The sequence below is a fragment of the Bufo bufo genome, chromosome 8 (assembly GCF_905171765.1).
Source record: "Bufo bufo chromosome 8, aBufBuf1.1, whole genome shotgun sequence".
Lineage (NCBI taxonomy): Eukaryota > Metazoa > Chordata > Amphibia > Anura > Bufonidae > Bufo > Bufo bufo.
Window position 1 is genome coordinate 9,865,868 of NC_053396.1, and position 23,014 is coordinate 9,888,881.

Below are 23,014 nucleotides of genomic sequence, written 5' to 3' on the forward strand. Positions count from 1 at the left end.
ACACTTGGGGTACAGGATAATGACACTGACATTTGGGGTACAGGATAATGACACTGACACTTGGGGTACAGGATAATGACACTGACACTTGGGGTACAGGATAATGACACGCTCACACTCGGGGTACAGGATAATGACATGCTCACAGTTGGGGTACAGGATAATGACATGCTCACAGTTGGGGTACAACTCGGGGTCACTTAGCTCTCCAGGATCACCGTCCTCTCAGCTTAGACGGTTGGCACACCTCAAGAAGCCACTCCAACGCTGCAGACTTGGACGCACACTGGTCTCAACCAGCTTTATTGTGACTTTTACAGCAGTCAAAAACCATAAGCACAAATCGTCCGTCCGGCCACTGACTACACAGTAGTTTTCCCTCTCTATCGGGATCTGGGTCTACCAGCCAGCTCCCCAAACACCACACAGGGTCAGAGGGTCCCGGCTCCTTGGCACAGCCTGCTGCTTCTTCCCCCGATTGAGGAGCTCTGCCCACCTTCACCTTCACTATCAGCCTGGCTGGTGCGACCCCTATGTTCCCAGCCTTTCCTGCTCTCGCTCAGCTTCACTGCCAATTCATCTGCCTCCAGGCTTGTGGAGAGCCCCCACTTCTTGCTTTTCTGTAATGATGTGGCCCTCTCCCCACTGTGTCCTAGGGCCCTTCGAATAGCAGAAGTGGGGTGATATCTTAATGTTAGACATGGGAGCCCCCTCTTCTCACCCCTCACTGTGATCTCGTAGCCCTGACATTATTACATCAGACTCCATGTGACTCATCCCCTTACATCCTAATTAATCTGTTTTGACACATTGCTAATTTGATGCAATTATAAAAGGATTTACAACAACCATATCAGATAAGAGCGGGCAGGGCGGATTGGGAGCGGAGAAGGTGGGTGTTGTTATAGTCATGACAGTTTCGAGAACTTGGAGCTTCTTACATGTGAGGTATTTGGCAGAGATACTCGTCCTACTGTACACAGGCCTGCAAATGCAAGTGAGGAGCTGGAGAGAAGATATCACCCCACTTCTGCTATTTGTCACAGGTGTCACTTTTGGCTTCCGACCGCGTCCTCTGAGATTTTCCACAGTGCGGAACATCTTGTATTTTTTGCTTAAATGTAAATAAAAGCTGAGAAATGTTTTTTTTTCCACAATAAAGCCTCTTGTACATCGTCTTATTATCTTTTGGGAGACACCGATGTCATTTCCTGTCAAAAAATTACTTGCTGGTTGAATAAAAGTAACTTTAAGTCAAAATTTGCCAGGGGTATGACTAATTATGGGCAGCACTGTAAGTGTCAGACCAATATAATCCCCCCAAAAGTCACCCCGTTTTGAAAACTAGACCCCTTAACGTATTCATCTGTGGGGGTAATGAGTTTTTTTTTACCCCCTAGTTTTTTTAAAGGGTTTCTGTCACCCCGCAAAACAGATTTTTTTTTTTTTTGGATAGTTAGATTGCTCATAGTGCGATATAGCAGAATATAATGCTCTTACTTACTTTCATGCGGCCGATTCTTTATAAAACGAACTTTTATAATATGTAAATGAGGGCTCTACCAGCAAGTAGGGCGTCTACTTGCTGGTAGCTGCTGCAGAAATCCGCCCCCTCGCCGTGTTGATTGACAGGGCCAGCCGTGATCTCCTCCTCCGGCCGGCCCTGTCAGTAATTCAAAAATCGCGCGCCTCGCGTCATTCGGCGCAGGCGCTCTGAGATGAGGAGGCTCGTCTCCTCAGCACTCCCTCAGTGCGCCTGCGCCGATGACGTCTTCTCTTTCGGTGATGTCATCGGCGCAGGCGCACTGAGGGAGTGCTGAGGATACGAGCCTCCTCATCTCAGAGCGCCTGCGCCGAATGACGCGAGGCGCGCGATTTTTGAATTACTGACAGGGCCGGCCGGAGGAGATCACGGCTGGCCCTGTCAATCAACACGGCGAGGGGGCGGATTTCTGCAGCAGCTACCAGCAAGTAGACGCCCTACTTGCTGGTAGAGCCCTCATTTACATATTATAAAAGTTCGTTTTATAAAGAATCGGCCGCATGAAAGTAAGTAAGAGCATTATATTCTGCTATATCGCACTATGAGCAATCTAACTATCCAAAAAAAAAAAAAAGAGTTTTGCAGGGTGACAGAAACCCTTTAAAGAAATGAATGCTAAGAAGGTGAAAAAAAATAACATTTTCATTTTTTTACACAAAAGTGTCAATTTAAAGACTGTTTTTTTTTTTCTACAAAGCACATGAAAATGAAGAAGTACACCTTAAAATGTATCACCCCATTTCTCCTGTCTTCAGAAATACCCCCATCGTGGCCCTAATCTTGACACACGGCAGGGCCCAAACATAAAGGAGCACCTGGGGTCTTTCAGATAATAAACTGAAAGTGGTTCAGGCCCCATTGCACACATGTAATGGCGTTGAGCTGCAAAATGACAGAAAACCCTTATAAATGACCCCATTTTAAAAACTAGATCCCTTAAGGCAGCATCTAGCGGTGTAGTGAGCAAAATCATTATAGGATGAAATAATGAGTACATAGGGTTTTATTCAAATTGTTAATAAAATTTTCACAGGAAATTGGAGAAAATATATTTTTTAGATGGGTAACCCTGTTACATTCGCATCTTTGTGGCGCGTACAGATGAGAAGTGAAGCCGTGCACTTGTAAGGGAGGCAGATTTCTAAAAAGGCATTTGCCTGTACATGTGACCCGCATGCTGTTGTGAGCAGCGTTCTGGTCTGACATGTAATTACTTATTATAGGTCTGTAGTGAACAACAACAAGTCCAAGAAAACGGAGCAAAATGTCTCCAACTTTGTTGCAAATTCCAGTTTGTTCACAAGATACAAGAACACGGACAGGGCTGTAATGACAAGCTGACACTCGAGGACAGTGACTGGTCCTACAACGTCTCTTTGGCCACATCAATCCCTATATGAGAGAGGAACGCGTTGCACCATAACAGGCCGCTAAAACTGGTGACGTCCACATTATTTTGGGGAGTAGATAAAAGTTGGGGTACTTGGAAGGGGGGGGGAGGTGATGAAGCAGGAACCCACGTAGTAGAGGGGACGGGACCGCTGGGTGGTGAATGCGATGAGGGGGCGACTTCTACCACCATAGGGCTTTGGAGTCTGGGGATGGAAACGGAACTAGAGTCCCCGCTATCGGAAAATATTTCCGCCTCTGAAGCGGCGTCGGATTCAGAGTTTTCAGAGCAGAGAAATTCTTATGCCTGCTCCGCACTGAATAATCTCTGAGCCATTTATTATTTTTATATTTTTTTACTAAAAAGCTCAGAAAGAAAAAAATAATAATTCTATATATCCCACCCTAAAAATTTAAAGTTAATCTTCGCTAGCGTCAGTAGCGGTGCGTCCAAACTTTTGCTGCTGATCCAACTTCTGATTTATTAATTTTTTACAGTTTTTTGGTGAAATTCTGCTTTAAATCCAGCAGGGAGCGCCATTTCAACACGGAATTCTCGAATGCCACGAACATTCAGTCCAAGCATTTCCCCCATTAACTTTTATTGATGTCTGCACATTTCATTTGGAGGGAGATGGGTTTTTATAGGTTTCTATGAGGAGGATGCTTCGGCGGCTCTAGGCTACGAGGCCTCATGGGAGATGATAGCGGGAGAACAGCGCTGATTATTCGATGTCACCTCAGTGTCCCACGACCAAGGCGGATGGCAGGACATCAGAGCCAATGGCTGATCGGCCTCAGATCCGTCCAGAGCCGCGAAGGCTCCGCTCCCAACTGAGATCCGAATCCTAAGACTGGCTACAAAAATACTATATGTGGCTGCAGATTATATATCATGTGTCTACTTGTTTCCTACAAGGGGGCTAATTCAGTTCCAGCACTCTCCTGAAATGCTCTGTGCTGCTGTGGCCCCTGTAAGTTCAATCTGTGACTTCCTGCATCACGATATTGCTGCTGTCACTTTAAGTCCTGCCCTCGCTAATAGGAGAGGAATGAACGCTGCCATCAAGAAGATCAGCATAGTCGTCTACTGAAATAATCTGCGCTGCTGTGGGACCTTGATCAACCATTGACGCCTACCCCCCACCCACACACACTCCTCATATGATGACTCGGGCAGCAGCAGAGACTTGTTCTTACTTAACAGTGGACAAGTCACTGCTTGGACAGGGTCAGAGCTCTCCTGAAATACTCTGTGCTGCCGGCGGGCTGTATTCCAGCCACTTGTCTTTTTTCTTGTCACATGACACATATAGCCCTGTCCTCGATATCATCCTCACGCGAATGGACAGGTCACAGAACCTCAGCACTCTGCGGTTCTGAAATACTCTGTGCTGCTGGGGCTGTATTCCACACCACATTAGTGTAAAGGTCACTGCTTCACGCAAGATCAGACCTCTGCTGAAATACTCTGTGCTGCTGAATCACTGTCCCTCTCCACACTTTCCTTTTCCTTGATCTAATAAGTATCCCACATATTCCGTTCTCTGCTTCCCACTGAGATAAGCGTTGTTAGTAATTTATGGCGCGCTTATCCTTAGGTCTCTTGCGCCCCGTGGCCATGCTGCGGCCCGCAATGAACGAACACCCACCGTGGGGCAGCCGCAGCGGATCGCGGACCCATTCACTTTAATGGGTCTGTGATCCGGCCGTTCTGCAAAAAGATAGGACATATTCTATCTTTTTGCGGAACGGAAGTACGGGACGAAACCCCATGGAAGCGCTCCGTACTGCTTCCGTAGGGTTCCGTTCAATGCTTCCGTCCTGCATCTCCGGATTTGCGGACCCATTGAAGTGAATGGGTCCGCATCCGTGATGCGGAATGCACACGGAACGGTGCCCGTGTATTGGCAGATCCGCAAATGCGGTCCGCAATACGGCCACGGGGCGCACAAGTTCGTGTGCAGGGGGCCTTATTGAAATAAAGAGAAAGACTAAAACAGTTTAAAAAAAGGGGGTGTATGGGGTGCTCTTCTCTGCACAATAGTCCTTGGGAGTGAATAGGACCTGTAACACTGCTCATCCTGAGCTTTCTGGTTCATGAATAGCATGCCAGGGCAGTAAAGACTGACACAGAGATAGAGCACTAACAAAAACATAACAAAATGTCAGCAGATATTAAAAGGTTTAAAGCTTTTCTGCATAACTTTGGATATTTCCTTCTGATCTTACTTTTCTTAAAAATGTCCGTGTACTATATAATGTATGAATAGTATAAAACGGAAGTCACATTTTGGGGGGAAATACTATAGGGAACGTTATAGTGTCCTTAAAGGGGTTGTCTTATGAAGAAAATCCCTGTTTGTTTGGCCTATTAGGGCATATGGAGGTCATAGAGGGCGGTCCCCCAGTCGGGACCCTGCGGTATGAGCCTTGGTTAGCTATTCCTTTGGATGTAATACTACATTTCCCCTGCAGTGGCCGCTGTAGGACAAATGCCTAGCTGGCAGTGGCTTCCCTTGGCAATCAGCTGATCTTTCCGGGGCCTGCATTCGAAAAGAGGTGGTCTTTGATGGGACAACCCCTTTAACACACCATCCTATTAAAGGGATATTACCATGTCATGAAGTGATAGCATATTGCTAGGATATTGCAGCCGGTTTCATTCCCTTAAATACTTTACTCAGTGGTAGACTTGATCGCCACACAAACCAGGCAAATGCATGGGGCCCCAGAAATCAGAGGGCCCACTGCTGGCCACAAGCAGGTGGCTGATTAAAGGGGCAGACATACTGGGTTAGCTGCCCAGGAGCCAGGGGTCCTCAGAAGTGCACAGGAGTCAAGCGAAGTTTTGAAAAATTCGATTCGGCAGCTTCGCCGAAGTTCGCCAAGAAATTCGATTTGTTACGCGATAAATCAGGTACACCTAGCTTACTCCGCCTAATCATATTCTTCCCGCTTGGTGGCCCAATCTCCGTGTGAAGGCTTGGACGTTAACCCTTTCCTGACCGCCACCAGTAAATTTACGTCGACAGCCGGGCATTTAAAAATGGCGCCCGCTAGTGCGTGCAGCGGGCGCCATGACCGACTGTTTTAAAGAGCAGACACCAGTCAGTAATGTCCACGACCGGCGGTAACGCCGATCGCTGATTTTTAACCCTTCAGATGCTGTGGTCATCCAGGTGTGCTCCGGCTCCCCTGGCGGGGATCAGGGAAGCTGGAGCGGCCCCTGTCCTCCTGTGTGATGGTACCAGAGACGGTACATTGCATTGAGGCGGGACAGGGCTGACAGGGTGGAGCTTAGCTATGCCATGGAGACCCCCAGGCATAACTGTGTTGGGGCCCCTAGAAATGCCAATGCCCCTGTGCAGGAAAATATTGTGAAGGAGCCGCAGGACTGTTGGAATCCCCAGTGAACAGCTGTAATCTGCAGGGAAGGTATCAGTAACAGTTCAGTTTCCCTGCAGTGCCCCCACAGGGAAAATTAAGTAGTGCATGCTGCTCATTCAAATCAATAGGTTGTTCAGTCCTCCAGTGGATCCTGAAATAGGATTTGGGGCTTAGCTCATCAGATATGTACGAATTAATTAAAAAAATAGAAATTTTGACAATACTAAGTGCAAGGAGGAATAAAAAGAATCGGCATTTTACACACACAATCCGACACATTTTTTTTTTTTGCATCCGTATCCCAAATTGCAAAGTTTTAGCCCCCTCCCCCGGCGCGTCATCCTGCATCCTCAGTGCTCGAAAAGAACGGTATCCAGACTTTTTCCAGTGTCCTGCACCTTTAAAAGGCAAAGCAGATGCAGTAGCCCCCCTCTCCCCTCCTTCCATCCTCCTCCTCCTCCTCCTCTCCTTGTCTCCAGCCGGAAGGGGGATGTGATGTAAAATCACAGTCAAACTTTTGGAAGATCTCTGGTGATTATTACAGAACAAGAACTTAACAAACCCCCGCACAAAAAAGAAAGGGGTGCTGGAGGACTATCCATAAAGAGGGGGCCGTGGAGAACCCCCCCGGACATCTACCCTCCATACACAGGTCAGTTGGAAACTTTTTGGCTGCTGGGATTGTGAGATCGGAATGACAAACAGCGAGATGTTGCAGGAACAATGGTGAGGGCGGCGAGCTCAGAAAGTTGTCAGACAGCGGAATTTTAGGGAATCTTTTATTTTTTTAAAAGAGAATTGAATTCTTTTTAGAATTTTCAAATGCATTAGAACTGTGGGAGAATGTGCATTTAGATTGGGGGGGGGGGGAGGGGGGTCTGGAAGAACATGAAGAACATTGGAACTTTTTTAAATAAAATAAAAATTCAAAAACTTTTTGAGAATTTTGAATTGAAAAATGTTGAATTTTTATGCATTTTCCAGTTTTCTTTTAGGCCTCCTGCACACGACCGTAGGTGTCCCGTTGACGTATTGCAGACCGCATTTGCGGATCCGCAATACACGGGCACCGTTCCGTGTGCATTCCGCATCACAGATCCGGAGTTGCGGAATGGTGTGGTTCCGTGGGGTTTCATCCCGTACTTCCGTTCCGCAAAAAGATAGAACATGTCCTATCCTTTTGCGGAACGGGCAGATCGCAGACCCATTAAAGTGAATGGGTCCGCGATCCGCTGCGGCTGCCCCCCGGTCGGCGTTCGTGCATTGTGACCCGGGCCGCAGCACGGCCACGGCGCTCACACGTTAGTGTGCAGGAGGCCTTAACCTGCTGATGATGTGGATAGGGCTTGATGTGAACGTGTAATTACACAGGCCACAGACCTGCAACTGGTGCGGGATATAAAATTCTGACGTAATATTTAATTCTTTTTGTAAAGGGACGATATTTTACGATGCACGGCTGACTTCCTGTTCCTGTAATATAACTCACTAGAACCCCTAACTTTGTAATAACGTACACAATTCCACGAAACTTCAGCAAGATTGTCAATTCTGTTCTTGGTAAGTGAATAGAATGTCAAAATGACAGTAAGGACTGACAAACAGGAAGAGCAGTAAGACAGAGGATGGAAAGTATACAGCAGTGCATAGAAGCATAGATTATTTTTTTTGTGGCATTTGGGGTCTGTGTACTGCTGTGGGCGCTGTAATGGCAGCCATTAGAGATGAGCGAATCGAATCCCACGAAGTGGAATTTGATCCGAATTTCAGGATAAATTCGATTCGCCGAATTTCCTCGTGCTTCATGTCAGCGAATCGATTTAACATAAAATAGTGTAAAAAAAAACCACATACTTACCTCCTCCATTTGCGGACGACGGGCCGCCAGCCTCCATCTTGATTGAAGATCTCGGCCGAAGTGATGACATGATTTCGCGCTGCGCGAGATTTCGCTCCAGATCTTCAAGCAAGATGGCGGCGGCCGGCCCGTAATATTTATGGTAATTTCAGACTGTTTTTACTCTCAAGATGCCGCGATCATGTATGAACGCGGCATCTGAGGGGTACAGTGACGGAGGGGGGGAAGGCGGCGCTATCGCTGCTCCCTGTCATTCCACCCACCACTTACAAAAAAATGCGCTTCATGACAAAGTCATTTGTCACAAAGTGATTTTTTTGTAAAATTCTGCGAATCGGCAGAATCAAACGTTTCAAAAAATTCGCTCATCTCTAGCGGCCATGAGGGGCTGTCCCTCAGCCTCTGTCATCTGACATTCATGAGGAGGGGCTTATATTTCCGCTGTGTCACTTTAAGAGATGTTGGGAAAAACTTACACCGTTTGGGAATTGTCGAATTTCACTCGTACTGAGTTTCCAGTCCTTGAAAATGTTTTCCTAATTACTTTTTACATGATATTTTTCAAGTCATTAAGAAATCCTGACAGAATCGCTCAGCTATTCCGCGGTAACCGCTTCATTGTTATGACTCACTTTCCATAGCAACAAGCGAGTTCCTAGGGTAACGGGTGCACAGGCAACATCCTGTTATTGTCTAGACCTAGAATAATTGGGTTATTTATGCAACTGTATGGCGCTGCTATTTGATTAGGTATGGCACTTTTTATTTGGGCCCTGTATGGAGCTGTTATTTGGGGCCTATATGATGCTATTATTTGAGTAGGTATGGTACTGTTATTGGGCTCTGTATGGAGTTATTATTTGGGCCCTATAGGGAGCTGTTATTTGGGCTCTGTATGGAACTGTTATGTGGGCATTGTATGATACTTTTATTTGGGCCCTGTATGGCTTTGTTATTTGGGCATTGCATGGTACTTTTTATTTGGGGCACTGTATGCCACTGTTATTTTGGCCCTATATGATGCTGTTATTTGAGTAGGTATGGTAGTGTTATTTGGGCCCTGCATGACACTTTTATTTGGGCCCTATATGATGCTGTTATTTGAGTAGGTATGGTAGTGTTGTTTGGACACTGTATGGCACTTTTACTGGTGCACTGTATAGAGCTGTTAATTGGGCCCTCCATAGCACTGGTATTTGGGCATTGTATGGCACTTTTTATTTAGGGCACTGTATGGTACTGTTATTTGGGCTCTGTTTGGAGCTGGTATGTGGGCCCTGTATGCCACTGTTATTTTGGCACTATATGGAGCTGTTATTTGAGTAGGTATAGTGCTGTTATTTGGGCCTTGTATGTCACTTTTATTAGGCGACTGTATAGCATTGTTATGTGGGTCCTGTATGGAGATGGTATTTGGGTCCTGTATGGCACTGTTATGTGGGTCCTGTATGGAGATGGTATTTGGGTCCTGTAAGGAGATGGTATTTGGGTCCTGTATGGCACTGTTATGTGGGTCCTGTATGGAGATGGTCTTTGGGTCCTGTATGGAGATGGTATTTGGGTCCTGTATGGAGCTGTTATGTGGGTCCTGTATGGAGATGGTATTTGGGTCCTGTATGGAGCTGTTATGTGGGTCCTGTATGGCACTGTTATGTGGGTCCTGTATGGAGATGGTATTTGGGTCCTGTATGGAGCTGTTATGTGGGTCCTGTATGGAGATGGTATGTGGGTCCTGTATGGCACTGTTATGTGGGTCCTGTATGGAGATGGTATGTGGGTCCTGTATAGCACTGTTATGTGGGTCCTGTATAGCACTGTTATGTGGGTCCTGTATGGAGATGGTATGTGGGTCCTGTATGGCACTGTTATGTGGGTCCTGTATGGAGATGGTATGTGGGTCCTGTATAGCACTGTTATGTGGGTCCTGTATAGCACTGTTATGTGGGTCCTGTATGGAGCTGTTATGTGGGTCCTGTATGGAGATGGTATTTGGGTCCTGTATGGAGATGGTATTTGGGTCCTGTATGGCACTGTTATGTGGGTCCTGTGTGGAGATGGTATTTGGGTCCTGTATGGCACCGTGTATATTTAGATTATGTATGGTGTGGACATTTATGATCAGATAGTTCCACACATTGGGCATCATCCAATCTAAGACCAGTTCTGAATTTATACAGTATATTCTTCTCACCTTGTAGCTAATCCTTCCACAGAGCTATGCTTTGCTCATCCTGCGACTTCTGATTCATGAACTAAATTCCAAAACTTCAGCAAGGACTAACACATTTACTGACAAAGCGCTAATAAGCTGAGGCGGAGGTTTAATGACTCTTAAAAATGGTCTCTAAGTTGGCATCTCCTCGCTTCGGGTCGTCTGCAGTAGTTAACACGTCATTGTCACTGTAACAATCGGCTGCTGAGGTCACAAGGCTCCGTAGATCATGTGATCACTGACGACAGGGAGCGGCGGTAAGGTATATTAGACATTCAGTGGGACTCTTTTCTAGGGATCGGTAAAGCCCTTTAGGCTAGGTCTACACGACGACATTTGTCGCGCGACACATAGGGCACAACTACACTGCATTTCGAATGGATTTTTTGCGACTCTCGTGTCGCAGTATGTCGCATGTTGCAGTGCGACAACATAGACTATCATTATAAATATTGTCGCGCGACAAATGTCGTCGTGTAGACCTAGCCTTAAGGCCCTAAGGTCCAACTTTCTTTATTATTTTTTAATTTCCTTTTTTGTTGCATTTTCCTTAATTTTTAATTTCCATTATTTTTTCTTAACGTTTAAATTTTTTTAATTTCATGGTATTTTCATAATTTTTTTTGTATTCATTTAATTTTATTTTAATTTGGTTCAATTTTCATTAATTGCATTTTTCTCAGTCTTCTTTTTTTATTTTTATTCATTCATTTATTTAGCATTTTACCTTTTATTTGTTTGTTTTTTTTAACCAATTTTTATTTATTTATTTAGTTTACATTTTTACGTCACTTAAATGAAATTTTTTCTTTGGACTTTAGTAAATCCCATGGTGCACTGGGATGGACGTCCATACGTTTTATATAGCAAGGCTATGATCCCCGGCTTATTGGCCGGCTTGGAACGTTCCGTGCTGTTCCTATGAACGATATCTCCTTCTACCTGGCAGAAGTCGTCCCCTCACTGCTGCGCTCCTCTGTGCTGACACATGAACTTGCTGCAGCCACCACAACCGTCCTGGGCTGTAATTTGAGCAAATGGAAATCTTGTTCCCCTCTGCCAGCTGCTTAGCTCAGGCATTTTAACAAGGCCACAAATATGAAGTGGTAGAGATAGAGGGTCCGTCTCGCCCGGCGATGAGCGCGGGATTGTCTCAGGCATCTGCCAGCCGCCACCGCTTAATAAATACTTCCTGGTGATTAACCTGAAACATGGGTTCATGAGCACTTCCCCTTTAAATATCTTAGGGTGACCACCAATATGGCTGCCATGTGAGTAGATAATGAGGGTCTCAGTGCCCGGACCCCCACATGTCACAGCACACCACCACTCCTTATATCAGATATTTTCTCGTGTATCCGCATCGACCTGTCATCTATTGCTCACTGCTATCAGCCATTCCACTGTTTGCTGTCCCCCATGATAACTACCACCGCGCTGAAGACCCCCAGAGAGATGTACATCCATAGCACTTCCCATCATGCGCTCTGCTGTGTTGGGGCGCAGTGAAGCAGAGAGGAGTATGCAGGGTGATGGGGGCCTCGCTGAGCTCTGGTCACTGTAGCACATGAGGTCATCCGGAGACTCATCCAAATATTCCTGTACATCCCGGGACAGAGAGAGAACATTCTGCGGATAATTCTCTGCACTCAAACCGCATTATATTACTACAGCCTAATCATGTAATGGGGGAGATGAGAGCAAGCAACATGATCAATCCCTTCAAGACCGGGTCCTATCTATCTGAGATAGATAAATAAATAAATAGACAAATATTGACAGCTTGATATATGAGAAATAGATACCGTAGATAGATGATAGATAATAGATACATAGATAGATTTTAGACAGACACACAGATAGGTAGAGAGAGGAACGACATAAGAACACCACAGAAGCTGACAGTATACCAGAGCCTGCAGAGGGAGTACAAACTGGCCCCATATCTGGAGAAACTGCCCAATCCAAGAGACCGACAGATCCTGAGACGCCCACAGCCTGCTCATTAAATCCGGGCGTCACCGACAGAGGTACATGCCCAGGGAGAGCAGACTGTGCCAGCAGTGCGACCAGGAGGCCGTGGAGGACGAGGCTCGTTTCCTGCTGCGGTGCCCCAAATACTCAGCAGTGAGGGAGTCTCACTTCAGGAGACTGTCTGATCTCTGCCCAGACTTCACCTCCATGGAGGAGGAGAGACTCTCCATACTGCTGGGGGAAGAGCAGAACACAGCGGCCACAGCAGCACAATATATTACTGCCTGCCATAGACTGAGAGGAGCCTGATATACCATGGACTCCTTAATCCCCACCCTTTATATTTCGCCCATCCCCCAACCCTACACAATCATTTCCCACTTGCTTTGGCAATGCTAAAATGTATTTAGTCCTGCCAATAAAGCTGATTTGATAGATAGATAGATATCAGATAGAAGTAGATACACGGATAGATAAGAAATAAATGATAGATAGATAGATAGATAGATAGATAGATAGATGATATACAATAGATACATAGATAGATATGAGATGGATATATAGATAGATAGATAGATAGATAGATAGATAGATAGATAGATAGATAGATAGATAGATAGATATCAGATAGAAGTAGATACACGGATAGATAAGAAATAAATGATAGATAGATAGATAGATAGATAGATAGATGATATACAATAGATACATAGATAGATATGAGATGGATATATAGATAGATAGATAGATAGATAGATAGATAGATAGATAGATAGATATCAGATAGAAGTAGATACACGGATAGATAAGAAATAAATGATAGATAGATAATAGATACATAGATAGACTTTAGATAGATATGAGATAGGTAGATAGACAAGCTTCTAACTTCCAGCAAAGAACAGCCTGCCGATTCTCTGGATCTGGCATAGCCGGATGGTGCCACACACTGTCAGACTCCATTTTTGTCTGGCATTTATTCCAGGGAGCGGCCGGATCCCATTAGAGTCAATGGTGTCTGGCGTGCATGCGGCACTATCTGGCTATGCCAGGCTGTTCTTTGCCTAGTCAGACAGCTGATTACCAGGAGGAGCGGAGACTGTAACATCTTATTACACTCTGGATGTTGTTTTGTCCTTGGCTGCGCCCCTCACCCTGGGGTGTTATTATTGTGGGGGGTGAGAGGTCCTGGATGATTGAACACAGAGCTGGTCAGATTACATACACTGCTCTGCTGCTTCGGCCATGCGGAAAGAAAATGACTGTGGTGCCAGAGGACTGACACTTGGCTTTTCTTGCTAGGAATGAGATAATCTTGGAAATCAGTCGGCCGGGCGGGGGTCGCCCCATCTCTTAATACTTGTGATCCTGGGTGCGCCGGGCGAAACAAGTCGCCAGGTGTGAAGTTTGCTTTTGGTGAATTTATGAGAATAATAAGTGAAATAAGTCACTTTTATATTCCCAAAAGACTGCCCCCTGGTGGTGGATGCTCATGCCGTGAATACTATAGGACCCGATGGCCCATTGCTGGGGTCATGTGACACTGGCTGACCTGTTACATGTGCACTTGGCAGCTGAAGGCGTCTGTGTTGGTCCCATGTTCATATGCGTCCGCATTGCTGAGAAAAATGATGTTTAAATATATGCAAATAAGTCTCTTGGAGCAACGGGGGCGTTACCGTTACACCTAGAGGCTCTGCTCTCTCTGCAGCTGCTGCGCCCTCTACACTTTAATTGACAGGGCCAAACATGATGACCTTTTCACTGATAATCAAAGTACAGAGGGGGCGGCAGCTGCAGAGAGAGCAGAGCCTCTAGGTGTAATGGTAACGCCCCCGTTGCTCCTAGAGGCTCATTTGCATATATTAAAACTTTATTTTTCTCAGCATTGCCGACACATATGAACATGGGACCAACACAGATGTCTTCAGCTGCCAAGCGCAAACGCAACAGATCAGTGTCATAGGTACAAAACTGCTGACAGATGTGAACAGAACTACAGAACAGCAGTGAAGACTGACATATAAGGAAAAGGGTGTAAAGACTTATATGACTTAGTGAGGATCCTTAGAAAGCTGGGTGACAACCTTTATGGGCAGCATAATGACAGCCATTATTCCGCCATGGCCTTGCTGTGTGTCCCATCCCCCCCGCCTTGTCCTTGTTTGCATGTTTTGGAGAGGTTGCCTGGCAGGGGGCGAGATTCCTGTGGTTAAGGGGTCATCTGAGGAACATATCCCTCCGCTCTGTCCTTGTGTATTTGCCTCACCCCCTGTCCTGCATGGAGAAAACATGTGCCTCCTTCTTCCAGATGTCCTCCATCTCTTAAAATTCTTGGAGAGGCCTGGCCTCCTTCACCCATCTCCGCTCCGTGTCTGTTTCTTAGGATATCTTGAATGCTAGCTAGTAGTTGGCACTGAAATGGTTAAAGCAGACCTCAACTTTTTCACAAATTTGGCTTCTTGGCTTTTTTTTTTTAACCTGTGTCCTCCCCCCAATCCCATGAGGCTGTGCTCATCCAGAGCAGCCCCAAGTCATGAATAGAATGCCAGAACTGCAGTAAATAGTGACACGTACACAAGTCAGTAAGAGACAGCCAGCAAAAGAATGTAACTCTGCTCAGCAGGGAATGATTAATATGGTATTTATTTATTTTATTTATTTCATTTAGATCCATCATGGCCGACAAGCTTCTGCATAAAAGGTGCTAGGTTTACGACTTTAAGACTTAAAGGGACACGCTAGAGAAAACAGATAGACTAGGGGAAAAGGTGCAGAGCTCGGTGGCCTCTTTGTTATGCTACTTAACCACGAAAAGGATGCTGTGAATATTCTATAGAGCTGGTGTTTAATAAAAGGAGCAGTTTCCCTTTAAGACTTAAAGGGATGCGACAGTCATAACTGATACACTGTTTATGCCTAGTACAGGGGGTGGAGCGTGAATCACTAATTCTCTCTTAAATCATATGCCGAACCCTCAGGCCCTGCACTAGGCATAAGCAATTTATCAGTTTTGACTTTAAGTCTTAAAGTGAGACTTGATTAAACACTAGCCATATAAAAGTCAACGGTCAAAATATGATATTGGGTGGATGGGGGGGCTCTTTCCAAAAAGAAGGGGCCACAGAACTATGCTTTTAGTGATAAATGAGCTGCATTGATTTCAAGTGGACTTCCCCTTTAAGTTCTCCATGTTTACTCCACAGGACTGCCCTGTGGTCTCCTCCCCTTGGGGCCTCCACCTACATGTCCATCATGGGTTGACTTTAATGTGGTCCTATTCAGTGTGAATATTTGTGGACTAATTTGGCACGCGGTACTTTATGGTAGTATTATTTATTATATTATGCTAATATTACTCCCAAATTCTCTTCTTTCATAAGGCCTTCGATTCTGGTTGTTGCCACATACTTTCTCTGGCAGGTTTCTTCATCAATGGGTTACCTGGCCTCCAAGACCTGTCGGTCTGGAAAATATGGATTGGGGAGAAGTTCATAGACCTGCACCAGGTGTGTGGGGAAACATGGTGAATTGTGAAACCCCACCAAAATTAACCCAATTTACAGATTGTAACTCCAATACCCATTTCCTGATGAAGGTAGTTCTGGTACACAGCATTGTTTTGTTAGCTTCTAGTGGGGGAGGGGGGTTAGGTATTAACATACTTTCCATCAGGTCATTGCCTCTCCGTAAACGTATCTGGCTGAATAAGATCCCACAGAGCAATGAAGTCATGTGTTCGAAAACCGCAGGAATAATTTAAAACTCTTTATGTCTATTTTAGTTTCCTGATGATATTTCTGGTCCTGAGGAGCAGCCTGGATTTATTAATATACAAATCCCAGGTCTGAAATTCGGTTACCTTATATCAAGGGCTGAGGCACGTGACTGTGTAGTCCATTACATTCATAAAGCTTAAAGAATATGACGAGTACGATACTGCTCCCATGTACAAGAATATAACTACTATAATACTACCCCCTTAGTACAAGAATATAACTACTATAATACTGCTCCTATGTACAAGAATATAACTGCTATAATACTGCCTCCTATGTACAAGTATATAACTACTATAATACTGCTCCTGTGTACAGGAATATAACTACTATAATACTGCTCCTATGTACAAGAATATAACTACTATAATACTGCTCCTATGTACAAGAATATAACTACTATAATACTGCTCCTATGTACAAGAATATAACTACTATAATACTGCTCCTATGTACAAGAATATAACTACTATAATACTGCTCCTATGTACAAGAATATAACTACTATAATACTGCTCCTATGTACAAGAATATAACTACTATAATACTGCTCCTATGTACAAGAATATAACTACTATAATACTGCTCCTATGTACAAGAATATAACTACTATAATACTGCCCCCTATGTACAAGAATATAACTACTATAATACTGCTCCTATGTACAAGAATATAACGACTATAATACTGCTCCTATGTACAATAATATAACTACTATAATACTGCCTCCTATGTACAAGAATATAACTACTATAATACTGCCTCCTGTGTACAAGAATATAACTACTATAATACTGCTCCTATGTACAGGAATATAACTACTATAATACTGCTCCTATGTACAATAATATAACGACTATAATACTGCTCCTATGTACAAGAATATAACTACTATAATACTGCCTCCTATGTACAAGAATATAACTACTATAATACTGCCTCCTATGTACAAGAATATAACTACTATAATACTGCCCCCTATGTACAAGAATATAACTACTATAATACTGCTCCTATGTACAAGAATATAACTACTATAATACTGCTCCTATGTACAAGAATATAACTACTATAATACTGCTCCTATGTACAAGAATATAACTACTATAATACTGCTCCTATGTACAAGAATATAACTACTATAATACTGCCTCCTATGTACAAGAATATAACTACTATAATACTGCTCCTATGTACAAGAATATAACTACTATAATACTGCCTCCTATGTACAAGAATATAACTACTATAATACTGCCTCCTATGTACAAGAGTATAACTACTATAATACTACCTCCTATGTACAAGAATATAACTGCTATAATACTGCTCCTATGTACAAGAATATAACTACTATAATACTGCCTCCTATGTACAAGAATATAACTACTATAATACTGCTCCTATGTACAAGAATATAACTACTATAATACTGCTCCTATGTACAAGAATATAACTACTATAATACTGCTCCTATGTACAAGAATATAACTACTATAATACTGCCTCCTATGTACAAGAATATAATTACTATAATACTGCTCATAGCATGCTCCTGTAATTTATTTCACATAGTTTAGCGGCGCAGGTCTAACCTTGTTTTATGCTTTGTACTATAATATATAGCCTTGGCCGTTTTCAGACGAGTACTGCACTTCTAGGCCGTAGTGTAGCCTGCAGACAGCAGACGGTGCAATTAATAGAAGTGATTCAATGTAATCTGGCGCTGCCTTCCTTCCTGTGCCATGCCGGCGATCATTCACAGTCATTGTGTACTTCTGATTGCGGTACATAGAAGGGTTGAACAGATAACTTATGTGCAGTAAAAGGTTCTGGGAAAAGAGAACAGGTCTGATGTGTTTGAGGGTTGGGATGTGAGCAAGATCCTGCCAGGAAAGGAGCAATGCAGAGAAAATGTCACAAACCACCAGGAACACTGCACAGAATATAGATAACGGTGTTATTACGCTGCATGTTTTTCGGTGATATATGATGGAGGATTTCCTGATGTATGCCATTGTAGATGCTAACAGTGCTATAAGTCGGCCATAGACTCCCATGTTTAAAAGGTGTATCGGGAGGCTCTGTCCTCCTATGACTTCAGTGGGTGTACCTTCAGTCAGCCCTAGGGCACAGATCACTCCCGTACAAGGGGGCGACCGCACCCTCTAAGGATGCACCAATATGGAACAATAGCGGGAGACGTGTAGCTTTAAATCTCCTTCCTGAGGTCTTGCTTTGTAACAGAATATTTCTTGGCGCCATTCCCCGTATTCATTTTCCTCCGCTTATAAATGTGGTTTTTCTGACCTGCTCTGAACCTCTGTAACGCTGAACTTCACATATAACGTCTATTATTACCACCGCTATCCCTGTCTGCAGACGCCGGATTAGTTCTGGACTCGATTTTACTTTCTAAATGACCTATCTACCCCTGAATTGTACAAAAACTTAGATAGATACAGTAGATAGATAGATAGATAGATAGATAGATAGATAGATAGATAGATAGATAATAGATAGATAGATAATAGATAGATAGATAGATGATAGATAGATAGATAGATAGATAGGAGATAGATAGATAGATAATAGATAGATAGATAGATAGGAGATAGATAGATAGATAGATAGATAGATAATAGATAGATAGATAGATAGATAATAGATAGATAGATAGATAGATAGATAGATAGATAGATAGATAGATATGAGATAAATAGATAGATAGAATAGACTGTATCAAGCATGATAGGCTTAGATACCCTAGTGTTACAGGCAGCATCACCCATGAGAGGCTTAGATACACCAGCAGCAGATATCGCCCGGCCAGGAGACCCTCTTGGTCTGTGTCACTGCTGCTCATGTGTGGTCTGAGTCTATTTGTCTCAGGAAATTCCTGATGACTACTCTGTCGAGAACACGATAGGTCTGATAGGTCGCTGGGTGATGTCGGACTTTAGTACTGGGGATTTATGATGATGCATTTTTAGTATTTGGGTTGGCAGAAGTGAACTGTCTTGGCTGTGGTGCCAGGATAAGCAGTGCCAGTCCCACCCTTGCCCCCTATGTCTCTCTGCAAACAAACACCTGCTTCACTCCTCCATCATCTCATCCAGTGGACTCCAAGTCTGATGGCTGCTGGAAATGTGATGACATGCTGCTCCCGAGTATGTCTTTACTGATAGGATCAAAAATTAGGAATGCAACCTAAAGAGCACCTTTCAGCAGGTTCAACCCTATCAAACCAGACATATTGTCTGGTAGAGTCAACCCTGCTGAATAAAACAATACCTCTTTTGTGAAAATTGGTTCTGGAGTTCCTGACAAACAAGACGTTTATTCTTTATGCAGATGAGGACTTCAGTGCACAGGGGGCGGGGCCTTTACCTATCAGTGCACAGGGGGCGGGGCCTTTACCTATCAGTGCACAGAAGCTCCTTAGCCTTCCAGTGCTGGTCCCGCCCCTTGGTGCACTGAAGACCTAAACTGCAGAAAGAATGAAAGTCTATGATAGATAGATATGAGATCTCTTCTTCTATGCCCGTGGTCATCTTAGGGACTCTGCATCCCTATGAAGCTGGGAGACTCTGTGACTATAGTATCTCTCCATAGCATCTAAACATGGCCGCTGCAGCCACCTTAGACATTGTGTGCAGGCAGGATATACCCCGGGGGGAGTTCTCGTATAATACCGTTATCTGGGTAAAGATTTATATACACTATGCATACAGCCGCGGATTCCACTTGACAGTAGTGGATGTGGTGTGACAGGGGGGTATTTGTCTCCGTCTGGACCACACAAGGATGAATACAATCCTATATTGTGGAGGGAGCCGCGGCCATAGAAATCCTTTATACAGCAATCATAGAACCGCCGCACTGTTTACCCGAGCTGAATAAACTCATTCATTTGTTGACAGACGAGCGGCGTCCGGGAACCGCTGCATCAATGCTTGTAAACAGAGCAGAAGGGGATATCAGAGCCACTCCGGCCCATCATGTGCCGGGAAGAGCAGATTGTCCTAAGAGCTCACCCCGCAGTAATGTAAATCCACAGAAGAAAGTCACTCGAGCTCCATAGAAGGATATGCAGCGACGGGGTTGAGGTGCCGCTGCCAAAACACCCAACGCGGGTCACTCCGAGAAACTGCAAAGACCACAGGAACGTGCGCAGATGGTAAAAGCTCAGCTAGAAAACGGTCAAGATCACTGGTGGTGGTGGTGGTGGGGTCATACAGAATGTGCTCTCTGATGTGTAAACGTATAGGTTCAGGTGCCCCTAAGAGTTCTTCGCCAATGTGAGAAGTGAGGATCAGTTTTCATCGCGTTTATGAGCAGCAGAGATCAGTTTGTCCTTCATAATGGGAAGTAGGGATCAACTTACTGTGCCTGATTTCATAAGAAGTAGGGATTGATTTGTACTATTTTTGAGACAAGGAGGGATCAACTTGTGCCATTGTAGGGATCCACTTTGCCAATTTTTATGAGCTGTAGGGATCCACTTGGCCCACTTTCGTGAAAAGTAGACAAAAGCTTGGGAGAACTGTGCATCAGCTGGTCCTATGTTCAGGAGAAGTAGGGATCAGCTTGTTCCAACTTTAGGAATAATCCTGTCTATCTTCATGGTCAACGTCTCCCAGATGCTTCCATGTTCATGAAAACTAGGGATCATCTGGACCCACCTATATTAAAATAAAGGATCAGCATGTCCTTTCTTTGTAAGAAGTAGGAATCAGCTTGTCCCACCTCCATGATAAGTAGGGATGTCTTACCTTCATGATATAGAAAGATCAGTTTGAACCAACTTCATGATAAGTAGGGATCAGCATCTCTCACCTTCATGATAAGTAGAAATCACCTTGTCCCACCTTCAGAATATGTATGGATCAGCTTGTCCTACCTTCATGATAAGTGGGGATCAGCTTGTCCTACCTTCATGATAAGTAGGGATCAGCTTGTCCTACCTTCATGATAAGTAGGGATCAGCTTGTCCCACCTTCATGAGAAGTAGGGATCAGCTTGTCTCACCTTCATAACAAGTAGGGATCAGCTTGTCCCACATTCATGATAAGTAGGGATGTCTTACCTTCATGATATAAAGGGATCAGCTGGAACCATCTTCATGATAAGTAGACATAATAGGATATCTGAAGATGTATGAGGGTATATGAGAATGTAGGGTATGATAGTGTGTAAGGCTGTATGTCCGTATACAAAGCTGTATGAGGGTATGTGTAAGTAATGAGAGTATATATGATTAATGATGGTATATGAGGATATATCTGGGTAATGAGGGTATATGTGAGTAGTGAGGGTGTACGTGGGTAATCAGGGTACATGTGGGTAATGAGGGTATATAAGGTGTGACACAGTGAGGGGTTGTGTCTGGCAAGGCAGGTATTTTACTCCCAGCATATGCGGCTGGGCTGGTTTCCAGCCAGGTGAGGTCAAATACCGGACCGGAGTTTAAGTGCCGGTCCGGGTTTTGGCAGCACCTGGCTGTCCTTAAATAGGCAGCTGGGCTCAGCAGAGAGGTCTCTGTTTTTGTGATCTGAGGCTTTGTGCCGTGCTGAAGGGCTGATAGCCGCATGCTGGGGAAACAGGCCCCCTAAAGCCTGCTGTGGACAACTGGAGGCAGAACTGCCAGCAAGGTGACTTGTGTTATATGAACTTTCCATTTTGTGTGAATTAACACCAAGACTGCAAAGTTACCGGTACGTGCTGTTCTGTGCAATTGCCTCAAGTGTGAATAAACACTGACGTTTGGAGTTAAGAACTTGTATTTTGCCTCTGTACTGCGCCCGCTTACCCTATCTACCAGAGCCAAACCCCACAAAGGGTATACAGTATGTGGGTGATGAGGGTATGTGAGCCTGGTATTTAGACTATATATGTGTTTTATTATTTTTATATACTGTGCCCTTTAAATGTTTCCCCCCCACAGTCAGTTCACTTTTAGCCCCCCGCTATAATAGGTTTGCACTTTATTGCGGCATTACTTTCTCACCAGTATCACAATGGACGTATCTCCGGGGGCGTAACTACCATAGCGGCAGACCATGCGACTACTATGGGGCCCAATTGGGATCATCTCCTCTTCTACTGGGGGTGAAAACTTGGTCAGGACTCTACCCTTTAAAGAAACAACGAGGCAGTGGAAAAAAATGGCCCAAGGGTCATTGAAAGGGTTTTAGGCGGAAACCCTTCTGTCCTGTGTGGGGGGCCTGGTTTGATCCTTGCTATGGGGCCCTTACTTCTCTATGTACGCCACTGATTAGCTCCTAAACTGAACCAAAATGAAATCGCGTCCCCGGCACCCACCCTCCAGCCGGCAGTAACAAGAAGCTGGACCGATGCCATGACAGACTTAGAGGGATGTCTAATTTTAAAGTATCTGCTCGGACTAGATTTACTTGCAGGATTAGCGGTGAGATTATCACTGTGTAAATTCTGAGGCCCAGCAGTGTCCTGTACTGTAATAGCAAGATAATTAACGGGGCTATGTACTGCTGGGCTGGGGGATCAGTATGGAAAAATATTTTAGGTCCCTAAAGATCTCTAGTTCTAGAGGAGTATACATAGGAGCTAATGTTCTTTAAGACCATGGTCACAAACATCAATGTGGTGTATCCAGGGCTGGTTTTAGACAAAATGTGGCCCTGGGCAAAATCAAAAGCGGGGCCCCAAATCATGTAATAATGTACTAACAACGCAATTGCATTCTGTGGATTCCGGCGCTCCCTCACAGATAGGTAAAGCTCATCACGCAGGTCTTCACCCTCATGGCCCCAGAATACGCCACATGCCCCCTCCTCTCACAGCAATGAGTTCCCCTTACTCACGGCATCTGAGAGTGTTAAAAACC

General features: G+C 44.5%; 1 protein-coding gene across 2 annotated transcripts in view; it reads left to right on the plus strand.

Moving 5' to 3' along the window:
* Positions 1 to 6,807: 6,807 nt before the first annotated feature.
* Positions 6,808 to 23,014, plus strand: part of LOC121009181 (discoidin domain-containing receptor 2-like) — a 78,334-nt gene continuing 62,127 nt past the window's right edge. For both annotated transcript variants that reach the window (XM_040442102.1, XM_040442104.1), the window contains exon 1: positions 6,808 to 6,974. The gene's annotated coding sequence lies outside the window, so the exon portion shown is untranslated. The remainder of the gene's footprint in view (positions 6,975 to 23,014) is intronic.